Consider the following 19,037-nt stretch of genomic DNA (forward strand, 5'->3'; position numbering starts at 1 on the left):
AATAACGAGTTAACTGATTTAATTTGAGTAAAATAAGGAGTTGACTGATTCAATTTGAGTAAAAAAAGGAGTAAACTGATTTATCTCTTTTTTATCAATAGTGAATTGAAAATTTCTCTTTTAGAACTGAAGAGAGATTTTGTTGAGATATTTAATTTAATAAAATGAGATATGCTCTCATAATTACTTTTTCTATTTAATTAAATAATCTTTAATTAATTAGAGGCACTTTTCTTATTTAATTAAATAACTTCATTTAATTAATTAGGAATTGCTTCTCATTTAATTAAATAACTTTGTTTAATTAATTAGAAGTAAGTACTCCATTTAATTAAATAATTTCGTTTAATTATTTCAAATATTTTTTGAAACTAGTCAACTCAAGTACACCGTGGTTAAATCTAGTCAACTTTTGGTCAAACTTGATCTTTTTGTATGTGAATATGAGCAAATGTGAGTATGAATTCCAGCAACAATTTAATGTAAATTCTCATTCAACTTTTCAAAATGAAGAGATGAGGGTCTCTTAAATAGACTTTCTTGAAATTCATCAATGGTTGAGATCGATTTCAATCAACGGTCAGGATTAAAGGTGAAGCTCAGTCATAGAGGAAGATTTTCAAATTAAAGCGAGTTAATAGAATTAATTTGAGGAAAATAAGGAGTTAACTGATTCAATTTGAGTAGAAAAAGGAGTTAACTGAGTTAACTCATTTTTTATCAATAGTGAACTGGAAATTTCCCTTTTCGAACTGAAGAGAGATTTTGTTGAGATATTTAATTTAATAAAATGAGATATGCCCTCATAATTACTTTTTCTATTTAATTAAATAATCTTTAATTAACTACAGACACTTTTTTTATTTAATTAAATAGCTTCATTTAATTAATTAGGTATGGCTTCTCATTTAATTAAATAATTTCATTTAATTATTTCAACATTCTTTTCGAAACTAGTCACCTCAAGTCAACCGTGGTTAAATCTGCTCAACTTTTGGTCAAACTTGATCTTTGTGTATGTGAATATGAGCAAATGTGAGTATGAATTCTAGCAACAATTCGTTGCAAATTTTCATTCAACCTTTCAAAATGAAGAGATGAGGGTCTCTTAAATAGACTTTCCTGTAATTCGTCAACGGTTGAGATCGATTTCAATCAACGGTCAGGATTAAATGTGAAGTTCAATCATAAAGGGAGATTTTCAAATTAAAGGGAGTTAACAGATTTAATTTGAGTAAAGTAAGGAGTTAGCTGATTCAATTTGAGTAGAAAAAGGAGTTAACTGATTTAACTAATTTTTGATCAATAGTGAACTGGAAATTTCCCTTTTTGAACTGAAGAGAGATTTTGTTGAGATATTTAATTTAATAAAATGAGATATGCTCTCATAATTACTCTTTCTATTTAATTAAATAATCTTTATTTAATTAGAAACACTTTTCTTATTTAATTAAATAACTTCATTTAATTAATTAGGAATGGCTTCTCATTTAGTTAAATAACTTTGTTTAATTAATTAAAAGTAAGTACTCCATTTAAATAAATAATTTTGTTTAATTATTTCAAAATTCATTTCGAAACATGTCAACTCAAGTCAACCATGGTTAAATCTGGTCAACTTTTGGTCAAACTTGATCTTTGCGTATGTGAATATGAGCAAATGTGAGTATGAATTCCAACAACAATTCGATGCAAATTCTCATTCAACATTTCAAAATGAAGAGATCAGGGTCTCTTAAATAGACTTTTCTAGAATTCATCAACGGTTGAGATCGATTTCAATGAGTGGTCAGGATTAAAGGTGAAGTTCAGTCATAAAAGAAGATTTCCAAATTAAAAGGTGTTAACATATTTAATTTGAGTAAAATAAGGAGTTAACTGATTCTGTTTGAGTAGAAAAAAGATTTAAAAGATTTAACTCATTTTTTATCAATAGTGAACTGGAAGTTTCCCTTTTTGAACTGAAGAGAGATTTTGTTGAAATATTTAATTTAATAAAATGAGATATGCTCTCACAATTACTTTTTCTATTTAATTAAATAATCTTTAATTAATTAGAGGGACTTTTCTTATTTAATTAAATAACTTCATTTAATTAATTACGAATGGCTTCTCATTTAATTAAATAATTTAGTTTAATTAATTGAAAGTAAGTACTCCATTTAATTAAATAATTTCGTTTAATTATTTCAAAATTCTTTTCGAAACTAGTCAACTCAAGTCAACCGTGGTTAAATCTGGTCAACTTTTGGTCAAACCTAATCTTTGCGTATGTGAATATGAGCAAATGTGAGTATGAATTCAAACAACAATTCGATGTGAATTCTCATTCAACCTTTCAAAACGAAGAGATGGGGGTTTCTTAAATAGACTTTGCTGAAATTCATCAATGGTTGAGATCGATTTCAATCAACGGCTAGGATTAAAGGTGAAGTTCAGTCATAAATAGTGATTTCCAAATTAAAAGGAGTTAATAGATTTAATTTGATTAAAATAAGGAGTTAACTGATTCAATTTGAGTAGAAAAAGGAGTCAACTGATTTAACTCATTTTTGATGAATGGTGAACTGAAAATTTTCCTTTTTGAACTGAAGAGAGATTTTATTTAGATATTTGATTTAATAAAATGAGATATGCTCTAATAATTACATTTTTTTAATTTAATTAAATACTCTTTAATTAAATAGAGACACTTTTATTATTTAATTAAATAACTTCATTTAATTAATTAGAAATGGCTTCTCATTTAATTAAATAACTTTGTTTAATTAATTAGACGTAAGTATTCCATTTAATTAAATAATTTTGTTTAATTATTTCAAAATTATTTTAAAAACTAGTCAACTCAAGTCAACCGTGGTTAAATCTAGTCAACCTTTGGTGAAATTTGATCTTTGCGTATGTGAATATGAGCAAATTTGAGTATGAATTTCAGCAACAATTCGATGCAAATTCTCATTCAACCTTTCAAAATGAAGAGATGAGGGTCTCTTAAATAGACTTTCCTGTAATTCATCAATGGTTGAGATCAATTTCGATCAACAGTCGGGATTAAAGGTGAAGTTCAGTCATAAAGGGACATTTCAAAATTAAATGGAGTTAACAGATTTAATTTCAATAAAATAAGGAGTTAACTGATTCAATTTGAGTAGAAAAAGGAGTCAACTGATTTAACTCATTTTTGATAAATAGTGAACTAGAAATTTCGCTTTTCAAACTGAAGATAGATTTTGTTGAGATATTTAATTTTATGAAATGAGATATGCTCTCATAATTATTTTTTCTATTGAATTAAATAATCTTTAATTAATTAGAGACAATTTTCTTATTTAATTAAATAACTTCATTTAATTAATTAGGAATGGCTTCTCATTTAATTAAATAACTTTGTTTGATTAATTAGAAGTAAGTACTCCATTTAATTAAATAATTTCGTTTAATTATTTCAAAAAAAATTTCAAAACTAGTCAACTCAAGTCAACCGTGGTTAAATCTGGTCAACTTTTGGTCAAACTTGATCTTTGCGTATGTGAATATGAGCAAATCTGAGTATGAAGTCCAGCAACAATTCGATGCAAACTCTCTTTCAACATTTCAAAATGAAGAGATCAGGGTCTCTTAAGTAGACTTTTGTAGAATTCATCAACGGTTGAGATCGATTTCAATCAACGGTCAGGATTAAAGGTGAGGTTCAATCATAAAGTGAGATTTCAAAATTAAAAGGAGTTAACCGATTTAATTTGAGTAAAATCAGGAGTTAACTGATTCAATTTGACTAAAAAATGGAGTTAACTGATTTAACTCATTTTTGATCAATAGTGAACTGAAAATTTCCCTTTTTTAACTGAAGAGAGACTTTCTTGAGATATTTAATTTAATAAAACGAGATATGCTCTCATAATTACTTTTTCTATTTAATTAAATAATCTTTAATTAATTAGAGACACTTTTCTTATTTAATTAAATAACTTTATTTAATTAATTAGGAATGGCTTCTCATTTAATTAAATTAATTTGTTTAATTAATTAGAAGTAAGTACTCCATTTAATTAAATAATTTCGTTTAATTATTTCAAAAAAATTTCAAAACTAGTCAACTCAAGTCAACCGTGGTTAAATCTGGTGAAACTTGATCGTTGCGTATGTGAATATGAGCAAATGTGAGGATGAATTCCAGTAACAATTCGATGCAAATTCTCATTCAACTTTTCAAAATGAAGAGATGAGGGTCTCTTAATTAAACTTTCCTGAAATTCATCAATGGTTGAGATCGATTTCAATCAACGGTCAGGATTAAACGTGAAGTTCAGTCATAAAGGAAGATTTTCAAATTAAAAGGAGTTAACAAATTTAATTTGAGTAAAATAAGAAATTAACTGATTCAATTTGAGTTAAAAAAGGAGTTAACCGATTTAACTCATTGTTGATCAATAGTAAACTAGAAATTTTCCTTTTTGAACTGAAGAGAGATTTTGTTGAGATATTTAATTTAATAAAATGAGATATGCTCTCATAATTACTCTTTCTATTTAATTAAATAATTTTTAATTAATTAGAGACACTTTTCTTATTTAATTAAATAACTTCATTTAATTAATTAGGAATGGCTTTTCATTTAATTAAATAACTTTGTTTAATTAATTAGACGTAAGTACTCCATTTAATTAAATAATTTTGTTTAATTATTTCAAAATTATTTTCGAAACTAGTCAACTCAACTCAACCGTTGTTAAATCTCGTCAACTTTTAGTCAAAGATGATTTTTGCATATGTGAATATGAGAAAATGTGAGTATGAATTCCAACAACAATTCGATGCAAATTCTCATTCAACCTTTCAAAATGAAGAGATGAGGGTCTCTTAAATAGAGTTTTCTGAAATTCATCAAAGGTTGAGATTGATTTCAATCAACGGTCAGGATTAAAGTGAAGTTCAGTCATAAAGGGAGAATTAATTTGAATAAAATAAGGAGTTAACTGATTCAATTTGATTAGAAAAATGAGTGAACTCATTTAACTCATTTTTGATCAATAGTGAACTGGAAATTTCCCTTTTTGAACTTAAGAGAGATTTTGTTGAGATATTTAATTTAATAAAATGAGATATGCTATCGCAATTACTTTTTCTATTTAATTAAATAATCTTTAATTAATTATAGACACTTTTCTTATTTAATTAAATAACTTTATTTAATTAATTAGGAATGGCTTCTCATTTAATTAAATAACTTTGATTAATTAATTAGAAGCAAGTACTCCATTTAATTAAATAATTTCGTTTAATTATTTCAAAATTCTTTTCGAAACTAGTCAACTCAAGGCAACCGTGATTAAATTTGGTCAACTTTTGGTCAAACTTGATCTTTGCATATGTGAATATGAGCAAATCTGAGTATGAATTCTAGCAACAATTCGATGCAAATACTCATTCAACTTTTCAAAATGAAGAGATGAAGGTCTCTTAAATAGACTTTCCTGGAATTCATCAACGGTTCAGATCGATTTCAATCAACGGTCAGGATTAAAGGTGAAGTTTAGTCATAAAGGGAGTTAACAGATTTAATTTGAGTAAAATAAGGAGTTAACTGATTCAATTTGAGTAGAAAAAGGAGTTAACTGATTTAACTCATTTTTTATCAATAGTAAACTGAAAATTTCTCTTTTTCAACTAAAGAGAGATTTTATTGAGATATTTAATTTAATAAGATGAGATATGCTCTTATAATTACTTTTTCTATTTAATTAAATAATCTTTAATTAATTAGAGACAGTTTTCTTGTTTAATTAAATAACTTCATTTAATTAATTATAAAGGGCTTCTCATTTAATTAAAAAACTTTGTTTAATTAATTAGAAGTAAGTACTCCATTTAATTAAATAATTTCATTTAATTATTTGAAAATTCTTTTCGAAACTTGTCAACTCGAGTCAACCGTGGTTAAATCTGGTCAAGTTTTGGTCAAATTTGATATTTGCGTATGTGAATATGAGAAAATGTGAGTATGAATTCTAGCAACAATTCGATACAAATTCTTATTCAACCTTTGAAAATGAAGAGATGAGGGTCTCTTAAATAGACTTTCCTAAAATTCATCAAAGATTGAGATCGATTTCAATCAACGATCAGGATTAAAGGTGAAGTTCAGTCATAAAGAGAGATTTCCAAATTAAAGGTAGTTAACAGATTTAATTCGAGTAAAAGAAGGAGTTAACTGATTCAATTTGAGTAGAAAAAGGAATTAACTGATCTAACTCATTTTTTATCAATAGTGAACTGAAAATTTCCCTTTTTGAATTGAAGAGAGATTTTGTTGAGATATTTAATTTAATAAAATAAGATATTCTCTCATAATTACTTTTTCTATATAATTAAATAATTTTTAATTAATTCGAGACACTTTTCTTATTTAATTAAATAACTTCATTTAATTAATTAGGAATGGCTTTGCATTTAATTAAATAACTTTATTTAATTAATTAGAAGCAAGTACTCCATTCAATTAAATAATTTCGTTTAATTATTTCAAAAAAAATTCGAAACTAGTGAACTTAATTAAACCGTGGTTAAATCTGGTCAACTTTTGGTCAAACTTGATCTTTGCGTATGTGAATATGAGCAAATGTGAGTACGAATTTCAACAACAATTCGACGCAAATTCTCATTCAACCTTTCAAAATGAAGAGATGAGGGTCTCTTAAATAGACTTTCCTGGAATTCATCAACAGTTAAGATCGATTTAAATCAACGATCAGGATTTAAAGGTGAAGTTCAGTCATTAAGAGAGATTTCCAAATTAAAGGTAAGTTAACAGATTTAATTTGAGTAAAATAAGGAGTTAACTGATTCAATTTGAGTAGAAAAAAGAGTTAACTGATTTAACTCATTTTTTATTAATAGTGAACAGGAAATTTCCCTTTTTGAACTGAAGAGAGATTTTGTTAAGATATTTAATTTAATAAAATGAAATATGCTCTCATAATTACTTTTTCTATTTAATTAAATAATCTTTAAATAATTAGAGACACTTTTCTTATTTAATTAAATAACTTCATTTAATTAATTAGAAATGGCTTCTCATTTAGTTAAATAACTTTGTTTAATTAATTAGAAGTAGTCCATTTAATTAAATAATTTTGTTTAATTATTTCAAAAAAAAATTTGAAACTACTCAACTCGAGTCAACCGTGGTTAAATCTGGTCAACTTTTGGTCAAATTTCATCTTTGCGTATGTGAATATGAGCAAATGTGAGTATAAATTCCAACAACAATTCGATACGAATTCTCATTCAATCTTTCAAAATGAAGAGATGAGGGTCTCTTAAACAAAGTTTCCTGAAATTCATCAAAGATTGAGATCGATTCAATCAACGGTCAGGATTAAAGGTGAAGTTCAGTCACAAAGGAAGATTTCCAAATTAAAGGTAGTTAACAGATTTAATTTGAGTAAAATAAGGAGTTAATTGATTCAATTTGAGTAGAACAATGAATTAATTGATTTAACTCATTTTTGCTCAATAGTGAACTGAAAATTTCCCTTTTTGAATTGAAGAGAGATTTTGTTGAGATATTTAATTTAATAAAATGAGATATGCTCTCATAATTACTTTTTCTATTTAATTAAATAATCTTTAATTAATTATAGACACTTTTCTTATTTAATTGAATAACTTCATTTAATTAGTTACGAATGGCTTCTGATTTAATTAAATGACTTTGTTTAATTAATTAGAAGTAAGTACTCCATTTTATTAAATAATTTCATTTAATTATTTCAAAATTCTTTTCGAAACTAGTCAACTCAAGTCAATCGTGGTTAAATCTGGGTAACTTTTGGTCAAACTTGACCTTTGCGTATGTGAATATGAGCAAATGTGAGTATGAATTCCAACATCAATTCGATGCAAATTCTCATTCAACCTTTCAATCAACGTTCAAGATTAAAGGTGAAGTTCAGTCATAAAAGGAGATTTCCAAATTAAAAAGAGTTAACAGATTTAATTTGAGTAAAATAAGGAGTTAACTGACCCAATTTGAGTAGAAAAAGGAGTTAACAGATTTAACTCATTTTTTATCAATAGTGAACTGAAATTTTTCTTTTTTGAAGTGAAGAGGGATTTTTTTGAGATATTTAATTTACTAAAATGAGATATGCTCTCATAATTAATTTTTCTATTTAATTAAATAATTTTTAATTAATTAAAGACACTTTTCTTATTTAATTAAATAACTTCATTTAATTAATTAGGAATGGCTTCTCGTTTAATTAAATGACTTTGTTTAATTAATTAGAAGTAAGTACTCCATTTAATTAAATAATTTTGTTTAATTATTTCAAAAAAAAATTGAAACTAGTCAACTCAAGTCAACCATGGTTAAATCTGGTCAACTTTTGGTCAAACTTGACCTTTGCGTATGTGAATATGAGCAAATGTGATTATGAATTCTAGCAACAATTCGATGCAAATTCTCATTTAACCTTTCAAAATGAAGAGATGAGGGTCTCTTAAATAGACTTTCCTGGAATTCATAAATAGTTGAGATCAATTTCAATCAACAGTCAGGATTAAAGGTAAAGTTTAGTCATAAAGGGAGATTTTAAAATTAAAGGGAGTTAACGGATTTAATTTGAGTAAAATAAGGAGTTAACTGATTCAATTTGAGTAGAAAAAAGAGTTAACTGATTTAACTCATTTTTGATCAATAGTGAACTGGAAATTTCTCTTTTTGAACTGAAGAGAGATTTTGTTAAGATATTTAATTTAATAAAATGAGATATGCTCTCATAATTACTTTTTCTATTTAATTAAATAATCGTTAATTAATTATAGACACTTTTATTATTTGATTAAATAACTTCATTTAATTCATTAGGAATGGCTTCTCATTTAATTAAATGACTTTGTTTAAGTAATTAGAAGTACTCCATTTAATTAAATAATTTCATTTAATTATTTCAATTTTTTTTCGAAACTAGTCAACTCAAGATAACTGTGGTTAAATCTAATCAAATTTTGGTCAAACTTGATCTTTGCGTATGTTAATATGAGCAAATGTGAGTATGACTTTCAGCAACAATTCGATGCAAATTCTCATTCAACCTTTCAAAATGAAGAGATGAGGGTCTCTTAAATAGACTTTTCTGGAATTCATCAATGGTTGAGATCGATTTCAATCAACAGTTAGGATTAAAGGTGTAATTCAGTCATAAAGGGAGATTTTCAAATTAAAAGGAGTTAACAGATTTAATTTGAGTAAAATAAGGAGTTAATTGATTCAATTTCAGTAGAAAAAGGAGTTAACTAATTTAACTCATTTTTTATCAATAGTGAACTGAAAATTTCCCTTTTTGAACTGAAGAGAGATTTTATTGAGATAATTAATTTAATACAATGAGATTTGCTCTCATAATTACTTTTTCTATTTAATTAAATAATATTTAATTAATTAGAGACACTTTTCTTATTTAATTAAATAATTTCATTTAATTAATTAGGAATGGGTTCTCATTTAATTAAATGACTTTGTTTAATTAATTAGAAGTAAGTACTCCATTTAATTAAATAATTTCATTTAATTATTTCAAAATTCTTTTTGAAACTAGTCAACTCAAGTCAACTGTGGTTAAATCTTGTCAACTTTTGGTCAAACACTATCTTTGCGTGTATGAATATGAGCAAATGTGAGTATGAATTTCAGCAACAATTCGATGCAAATTCTCATTTAACCTTTCAAAACGAAGAGATGAGGGTCTCTTAAATAGACTTTCCTGGAATTCATCAATGGTTGAGATCGATTTCAATTAACGGTAAGGATTAAAGGTGAAGTTCAGTCATAAAGGGAGATTTCCAAATTAAAGGGAGTTAACAGATTTAATTTGAGTAAAATAAGGAGTTAACTGATTCAATTTGAGTAGAAAAAGGAGTTAACTGATTTAACTCATTTTTGATCAATAGTGAACTGAAAATTTCCCTTTTTGAACTGAAGAGAGATTTTGTTGAGATATTTAATTTAATAAAATGAGATTTGCTCTCATAATTACTTTTTCTATTTAATTAAATCATCTTTAATTAATTAGAGACATTTTTCTTATTTAATTAAATAACTTCATTTAATTAATTAGGAATGGCTTCTCATTTAATTAAATAACTTTGTTTAATTAATTAAAAGTAAGTACTCCATTTACTTAAATAATTTCGTTTAATTATTTCAAAATTCTTTTCGAAACTAGTCAACTCAAGTCCACCGTGGTTAAATCTGGTTAAATTTTTGTCAAACTTTATCTTCGCGTATGTGAATATGAGAAAATGTGAGTATGAATTCCAACAACAATTTATTGCAAATTCTCATTCAACCTTTCAAAGTGAAGAGATGAGGGTCTCTTAAATAGACTTTTCTGAAATTCATCAACTGTTGAGATCGATTTCAATCAACGGTCATAATTAAAGGTGAAGTTCAGTTATAAAGGGAGATTTTCAAATTAAAAAGAGTTAACGGATTTAATTTGAGTAAAATAAGGAGTTAACTAATTCAATTTGAATAGAAAAAAGAGTTAACTGATTTAACTCATTTTTGATCAATAGTGTACTGAAATTTTTCCTTTTTGAATTGAAGAGAGATTTTTTTGAGATATTTAATTTACTAAAATGAGATATGCTCTCATAATTACTTTTTCTATTTAATTAAATAATTTTTAATTAATTAGAGACTCTTTTCTTGTTTAATTAAATAACTTCAATTAATTAATTAAGAATGGCTTCTCATTTAATTAAATAACTTTGTTTAATTAATTAGAAGTAAGTACTCCATTTAATTAAATAATTTTGTTTAATTATTTCAAAATTCTTTTTGAAACTAGTCAACTCAAGTCAACTGTGGTTAAATCTGGTCAACTTTTGGTCAAACTTGATCTTTGCATATGTGAATATGAGCAAATTTGAGTATGAATTCTAGCAACAATTCGATGCAAATTCTCATTCAACTTTTCAAAATGAAGAGATGAGGGTCTCTTAAATAGACTTTCCTTGAATTCATCAACGGTTGAGATCAATTTCAATCAGCTGTCAAGATTAAAGGTGAAGTTCAGTCATAAAGGGAGATTTCCAAATTAAAAGGAGTTAACATATTTAATTTGAGTAAAATAAGGAGTTAACTGATTCAATTTGAGTAGAAAAAGTAGTTAACTGATTTAACTCATTTTTGATCAATAGTGAACTAGAAATTTCCCTTTTTGAACTGAAGAGAGATTTTGTTGAGATATTTAATTTAATAAAATGAGATATGCTTTCATAATTACTTTTTCTATTTAATTAAATAATCTTTAATTAATTAGAGACACTTTTCTTATTTAATTAAATAACTTCATTTAATTAATTAGGAATGGCTTCTCATTTAATTAAATAATTTTTTTTAATTAATTAGAAGTAAGTACTCCATTTAATTAAATAATTTCGTTTAATTATTTCAAAAGTTTTTTTGAAACTAGTCAACTTAAGTCAACTGTGGTTAAATTTGGTCAACTTTTGGTCAAACTTGATCTTTGCATATGTGAATATGAGCAAATGTGAGTATGAATTCTAACAATAATTCGATGCAAATTCTCATTCAACCATTCAAAATGAAGAGATGAGGGTCTCTTAATAGACTTTCGTGGAATTCATCAATAGTTGAAATCGATTTCAATCAGCAGTCAGGATTAAAGGTGAAGTTTAGTCATAAAGGGAGGTTTCCAAATTAAAGGGAGTTAACAGATTTAATTTGAGTAAAATAAGGAGTTAACTGATTCAATTTGAGTAGAAAAAGGATTTAACTAATTTAACTCATTTTTGATCAATAGTGAACTGAAAATTTCCCTTTTTGAACTGAAGAGAGATTTTGTTGAGATATTTAATTTAATAAAATTAGATATGCTCTCATAATTACTTTTTCTATTTAATTAAATAATCTTTAATTAATTAGAGACAATTTTCTTATTTAATTAAATAACTTCATTTAATTAATTAGGAATGGCTTCTCATTTAATTAAACAACTTTGTTTAATTAATTAGAAGCAATTACTTCATTTAATTAAATACTTTCATTTAATTATTTCAAAATTCTTTTCGAAACTAGTCAACTCAAGTGTGAGGCCTCTCCCCGACCCTTCGTAGCCTTAGTTGTTATTTTATCATTTTGACACTCACGACTCGAGATGTCGAGACATTATCTGATACTTAGAACATATTATATTATTTCATGTTATGTGATGTTACTTTCAGATATATTGATGTTTGTCATCTAATGTTTTATGTATATGTATGTTGATGAAATCGGTAAATGTACGATTGATACTTTGATTTAAGAGATTTTTTTTTAATGGTTAACAATTAAGTAAGATGAAAGAAACCTTGATTGATGTATGTTTCAATTTATGTGAATTTCTAATACGTATAGATGTACATGTGATTTTTGAGACTACTGATGTGTGCAATGAGTGTGCAGATATTTTAGTCAAGGAAACCGACGGAGGAAAAGAACTGATCTCTATGTGCTAATTTTGGAAACCTTGTTGTTCGTAATTCACGTATTGTACTGTGAGATGTATGTATGTATCTTCATTGTTCAGTGAATGTTAATGTTTGTAATTATGTTCTTTTAGTGTCACTTGACACTTGTAAAGTGTTTATGTGCTTCAGTGTGTTGTTTAGGGTTAGTTGTTTAACCTTTGGACCCAAGTTGGTTTAGTTGGTATCAGTTTGCTAATTGGGTTCTTAATCGAAGTTAATCATCCCTTAATCCGAATTAGTGTTTAATCTGTAATGTTAGAGTAGTTAGATGGTCCTATTTTATTCCTAAATTTTGTTTGGCTCTAAACCTCTTTCCTAAGGCTTAAAACTTGATATAATTATACCCAAAGGGTATGGGTATGGGTTAGGGGTCTTTTCCAACCCCTAATCCCTTTTTATTGACTTTTGAGGTCACTCAAAAAGTCTCTTTTTTCCTTTGTGCGAAAATTGACCATGATTATCTTGAGTTACCTAACCTCATCTCCACTTAGGGTTTAACCATAGTGTAGGTTGAGTTAGGAGTTTCTAGAATTTCTAGTGGGTGGGGGTAGTTATTGAGCCCTTGGGTGGTTGAGTTGGAGGCCTATTTAGAGGTCCTTCTTGGACTTGTGGAGGTTGTTACCCAATCTCTACATTTAGAGAGGAGTTCTTGAAGATTGAAGCAAGGAAAGGGAAGCTCTACTCAAACTTGTTCATTGCCATTACCTCTTTGTGAAGGTTGGAATTCTCATTTGCCTTGTTCAGTTTTTTTCTAGTTTCATGCTTATGCTACCTAGTTGTTGTTTCAATGTTTGTATGTTTGTGGGTATGTTGGGAAGATTTGAAAACCATGTTATTTTGGATGATTTTTTTTCATGTTTTTGTTGCAATTTTGAGATTTTTTTCTTGCATGGGTGTTTTGGTATTACTCACCCTTTGAGAGGGCAGAAGTGAGCAATTTTGGGAAAGGTCTATTTAGTCGGACTCCAACTAGTGTAGAGTCTCTTCTCAGGAGAAAGGGTAGGGTGTTATGGGCCCCTACCTGTCAGCACAAACCTTGTATGATTATGGTATGTTGAAATGGAAGAACGGAAGTTCTTGGTATATAGCCCCAATTGGGCATTTGTTTGGTGTTGTGTTTGACTTCTCCTGGTTGGAAGAATCCACCTTTCCCTAGTTTTGATTCATTGTGAATCCCATTGTGTAAACTTTGTATGATTATGCATATTTGATTTGTTTCTTGGTCATGCTTGTTATCACCTGATCAGATTTTGTTTCCTCCTCAGTTCATAGAAATGTGTTGTAGAATTGGATATGGAACCCTTGTTGAAGGTCATGAAGAAAATTTCATTTAAGTGTTGTAATTCAAGATTGAAATCCTATGTAAATTGTATCTCAAAACTTTGTTGGATTGGCAACGAAGTCGAGTTTTCTTCTTGATTCTCTCCTGGCTGAGCCTTTGAATCAAGTTAGCCAATAAAATAATGGTTGAGTATATTTTCTTTTCATAAGATTTAATCATAATGTTCAGTTGTATGGATGCTCATCAAAATAGGATGAATAATAGATAAAGGAAAAGATTATGGGAATCTCCTTGCATTGTTCTCATGTGATTTCAAAAAAAAAAAAATTGTATATATAGGTGAGAAATTAGAATCATAGATAATGTCTTGAATTTTGATATTTCAAGTTTTTAATTTGTTAATGAAGAGAAATTTGATATGATGAAACTTCCAAGTTGATGTATAAGTATTGGATGAATTAGGATTCCTACTTTGAGAACTCAAATTATCTCTTCTTTGTTAAATTTTCTTGTGAACACATCATTTGGACTAAGAGATTATGGATCTCCTTGAATTTTTAAAGCATGAACACACACCTTGAATATAGTATGATTGATAAAACTTAGATTATTGGAGAGAAGGAGAAATTATAAACCTTGTTTTCATCCTTGTTAGTATGTTTGTTAGGATTCATGTAATCCTTAGGGAAGAGTGTACTCTTAAGATAATATAAATATAGCAAAGTAATATGCCAACACTTAGTCTAAAATGGGCTTCAAAAAAAATTACATCTCCAGGAGTGAAAAACCTCTCTGGAAAATACATGGAGCAAAATTAAATTCCTTCTTGGACCACAGATAATATTCTCTGTATTATTCCTTTAACTTGCAATTGAAATCTAATATTAATTCATATAACAAGAATATAAATCAATTACCTTTGAAAATTGAAAGTAATTCAATACATGGTTGTTGTTAATCTTCAACCACAAAACTTGTGCATTAATCCTTAGAAGCTAGGAGGCAAAGCTAGCCTGGGACCCTATGTTCATTTCAAATTCTAAACCATTATGAAATTCAAACTCTACCCACTTAATTAGCTTTTCTCTCACCTTTTTCCTCTAACCCTAAGGGCTAGGCATGGGCAAGGTACTGTGGTCAACATGCCACATAAGGCATGTCATGTCGTGGGAGAGCAAGTATAGTTTTTTTTTTTTTTTTTTAAATTATCTTTCCTTCATTGCTCACCACCCACCTTTTTCCCTTTCCCCATGTTTCCACTTGGGGTTTCGTTGCCTTCACTCATGCAGGGGGACGTGAAGGGGGAGACTAGGCCTGTAGCGCACAGACCTTGAGCAGCATGCAGGTCTTGGGAAGTGGAGTGGGGCACGTTGGGTTAGGGGTGGGAAATAGTTGTTAAGGGGGGGTTTAAGAGTTAAGTTAGCAGTGTTAAGGGTTAGTGGTAGGTTTAGGTTAGTTTAGGTGTGTTAGTAATGATAGTTTTTTTGTTTAAATTGTTATTTATAGATTTAAATTTTGTATTATTATAGTGTTAGGATTAGTTTTAGTTTAGTATAGGGATTAAGTTAATTTAATATTTAAGTTGTGAGTATATTTTATGTAGGGTTAGCATTAGAATTTGTGGTAGTTTCAATTAGATTGTAATGAGGTTTTATTTTAGCTTTAGATTAATAAAATTTTAGTTTAATGTTTTTTTTTTTTAATTTGATAATATTAGTGGTATTAAAAGTATGTTAGAATATTTGTGTTACTTTAAAGTTTTTTTTTTAAAGTTAGTTATAAATTAAGTTAGTTTAGTGTTAAATTAAAATTAAATGTATTATAGTTCAAATTTTAAATTTGTTAGTATTTTTAAATATTTATGGTAATATAATTTAGTTGTGAATATAGTTTAAATTTAGTGTTAATTAAATTTGGTATTTGATTTGTGATTGTAATAGAATTATAACGATAAGTTTAGATTTTTTTTGAATTTAGAATCATGTTAAATTAATATAAATTCATAGGTTCTATCATCATTTAAATTTGTGTACCTTTAGTTCTATACAAATATGATTTTAAACTAGTTTAAATGTATTATTGATTTATATTTAGCTAGTGGTTATTTATTTGATTAAGTGTATTTAGTTAAGTTTTTTTTTTACTTAAGTGTTGGAATGAGTAATTAAGTTTATATGTCTTTCCTTAAATTTTAGTTAGTAATGATTATAAATTTGAAATGCTTAGCAAATTTTTATATATTTTCTTCCACAACATTTTGAGCTTAAGACATAATGTAGAGAACCTGTACTTGAAATGTTATCTCAATCATTTCAACTTAGAGCACTTTAATCAATAATTATAATTTAAAACAAAAAAAAAAATTGTGTTTTTTTGCCCTCCTAGTTTGGGCATGACATCAAGTCAACCGTGGTTAAATCTGGTCAACTTTTGGTCAAACTTGATCTTTTCGTATGTGAATATGAGAAAATGTGAGTATGAATTCCAGCAACAATTCAATGCAAATTCTCATTCTACCTTTCAAAATGAAGAGATGAGGGTCTCTTAAATAGACTTTCTTGGAATTCATCAACGGTTGAGATCAATTTCAATCAGCGGTCAGGATTAAAGGTGAAGTTCAGTCATAAAAGGAGATTTCAAAATTAAAGGGAGTTAACAGATTTAATTTGAGTAAAATAAGGAGTTAACTGATTCAATTTGAGTAGAAAAAGGAGTTAACTGATTTAACTCATTTTTGATCAATAGTGAACTGAAAATTTCCCTTTTTGAACTGAAGAGAGATTTTGTTGAGATATTTAATTTAATAAAATGAGATATGCTCTCATAATTACTTTTTCTATTTAATTAAATAATCTTTAATTAACTAGAGACACTTTTCTTATTTAATTAAATAACTTCATTTAATTAATTAGGAATGGCTTCTCATTTAATAAAATAACTTTGTTTAATTAATTAGAAGTAAGTACTCCATTTAATTAAATAATTTCATTTAATTATTTCAAAATTCTTTTCAAAATTAGTCAACTCAAGTCAACCGTGGTTAAATCTAGTCAACTTTTGGTCAAACTTAATCTTTGCGTATGTGAATATGAGCAAATGTGAGTATGAATTCCAGCAACAATTCGATGCAAATTCTCATTCAACCTTTAAAAATGAAGAGATGAGAGTCTCTTAAATAGACTTTCCTAGAATTCATCAACGGTTGAGATCGATTTCAATCAACGGTCAATATTAAAGGTGAAGTTCAGCCATAAAGGGAGATTTCCAAATTAAAGGGAGTTAATAGATTTAATTTGAGTAAAATAAGGAGTTAACTGATTCAATTTGAGTAGAAAAAGGAGTTAATTGATTTGTCATGCCCAAACTACGAGGGAAAAAAAAACACACAACTTTTTTATTTTATTTTAAAATAACTAATAATTAAACATGCTTTAAGTTTGATATGATTGAGATAGAAGTTTTAGTACAGGTTCTCTACATTACGTCTTAAGATTATAACATGAGAATGATCACATCGTTAAGATTTTGAAAGCTTTTGTTACAAGATTGATATCGATAACTTATGATATTACATTAATTTACAATGATATGCAATCAAAATTACTTAAATAACAATGTACTTGAGTTCGGAATTAAAATTACTTGCTTTAATGAATCAATCAAACCTACATTAAAACTTATTTAAATAGCCAATTAATCGATAAATTTAAACTATTCAATGGTTAAGGCAGTTAGAGTTTATTTAAATTAAAACTAATTAAATTGGTATTTATAAAATTAACTCCTAACTAAGTAACTAAAATTTATTAACAATTACAACAAAAGTCCTTAAGCAAAACTTTATTAAATCAACTAATTATACTATAATGATTTAAGGTTTCATTTTAAACTAACTATATAACTAATTGGTTATAAGTCAACTTCATACGTAATGCTAACTTAAGACTTGATTAGATTAAACAAATTTCTCTTTACAACTTTAAACTAAAACAACATAATGAAACAACCATCTAATAAATACTAAACTATCTAAATATATACTAAAACATATTCTAAAATGCTAACTAAAAATATAAAATACATATATAAAATAATATATATAAAATGATATTAATAAAGGAGCTAAAATCAAATAATTAAATAAACTGACCTACACCTAAACACAACTAACTCTAACCTACTAACTCTAGTCTATCCTAATCCCAGCTATCCTACCCTAACCACTAATCATAACACTAGCTTAAAAGTCAGGTCGATTTGACCCCTCCCTACACCTCATCCTAGGCCCCCCACGCAACCCCAAACCTTCACATCAGGAAGAAGGTACGCAGAGGAGATGAAGTCTGAAGTTTTTTTTTTAAACAAACATCACTTGCAATCATTAATACTACTCCCAAGCAAGCCAAAGTCCAAGTTTTAATGTCATGTCTTGACATTGCTCTCTCCTCCCAACGTTTCCACGTAGCCCAAGGTAGGGGAATGCAACCCCAAGGGTAGGCACGTGATCAGAGATGAGCAAGGGGATTTTAAGGGAATGAAAGCAACCACCTCCATACCCTTTCTCAACATAAATGCCACCATCCCAAACTGGCCGCTAGGAATGGAGAAGGATGGGGATGGGACAAGGTGGCAGGATGACATCACCCACCCATCCCATCCACTTTTCCTTGAGACAGACACTAAACCTTTTTAAAACAAGGCTAACTGACATCCAAGATCAAGGAGGCAATGAATACATAAAGTTTTCTAGGTGAAAGAAAAGATATAATGATGATAACCCTTTTTTTTTTCTCTTAAATTATACCTATTTATGAATTCAAAATTATGCACCCATGAGATTTACATAATATTTATTTGTTTCTTATTTCATTTAGAAAGGAATCTGAGCAAGAATATGCTCTATGGTTTGGAAGCAATGAGTTCTTTTCCCCATGTATTTTCCAGAGAATTTTTACTCCTGGGAGTGCATATTTTTTTTGAAGCATAATTTTAACAAGGCATGGTCATGCCATTTTATGCATTTCATTTATGTTACTAAGGATTTGAATAATTCTACTATTAACATTCTTCCTTAATACAAGTATTCCAATGCAAAGGGGTATATGATGAATAGTCTCTCCATCTCTAGTTTAACATGTATGTTTTATATTGGTTCTTCAAGGACATGGTAAGAGTTCTAAGTTCTGATTATTATTATTATTGATTTCAAGAA

This window comes from Cupressus sempervirens, chromosome 9 (genome assembly GCF_028749045.1).
Source record: "Cupressus sempervirens isolate cs-2001-9-10 chromosome 9, ASM2874904v1, whole genome shotgun sequence".
Taxonomy (NCBI): domain Eukaryota; kingdom Viridiplantae; phylum Streptophyta; class Pinopsida; order Cupressales; family Cupressaceae; genus Cupressus; species Cupressus sempervirens.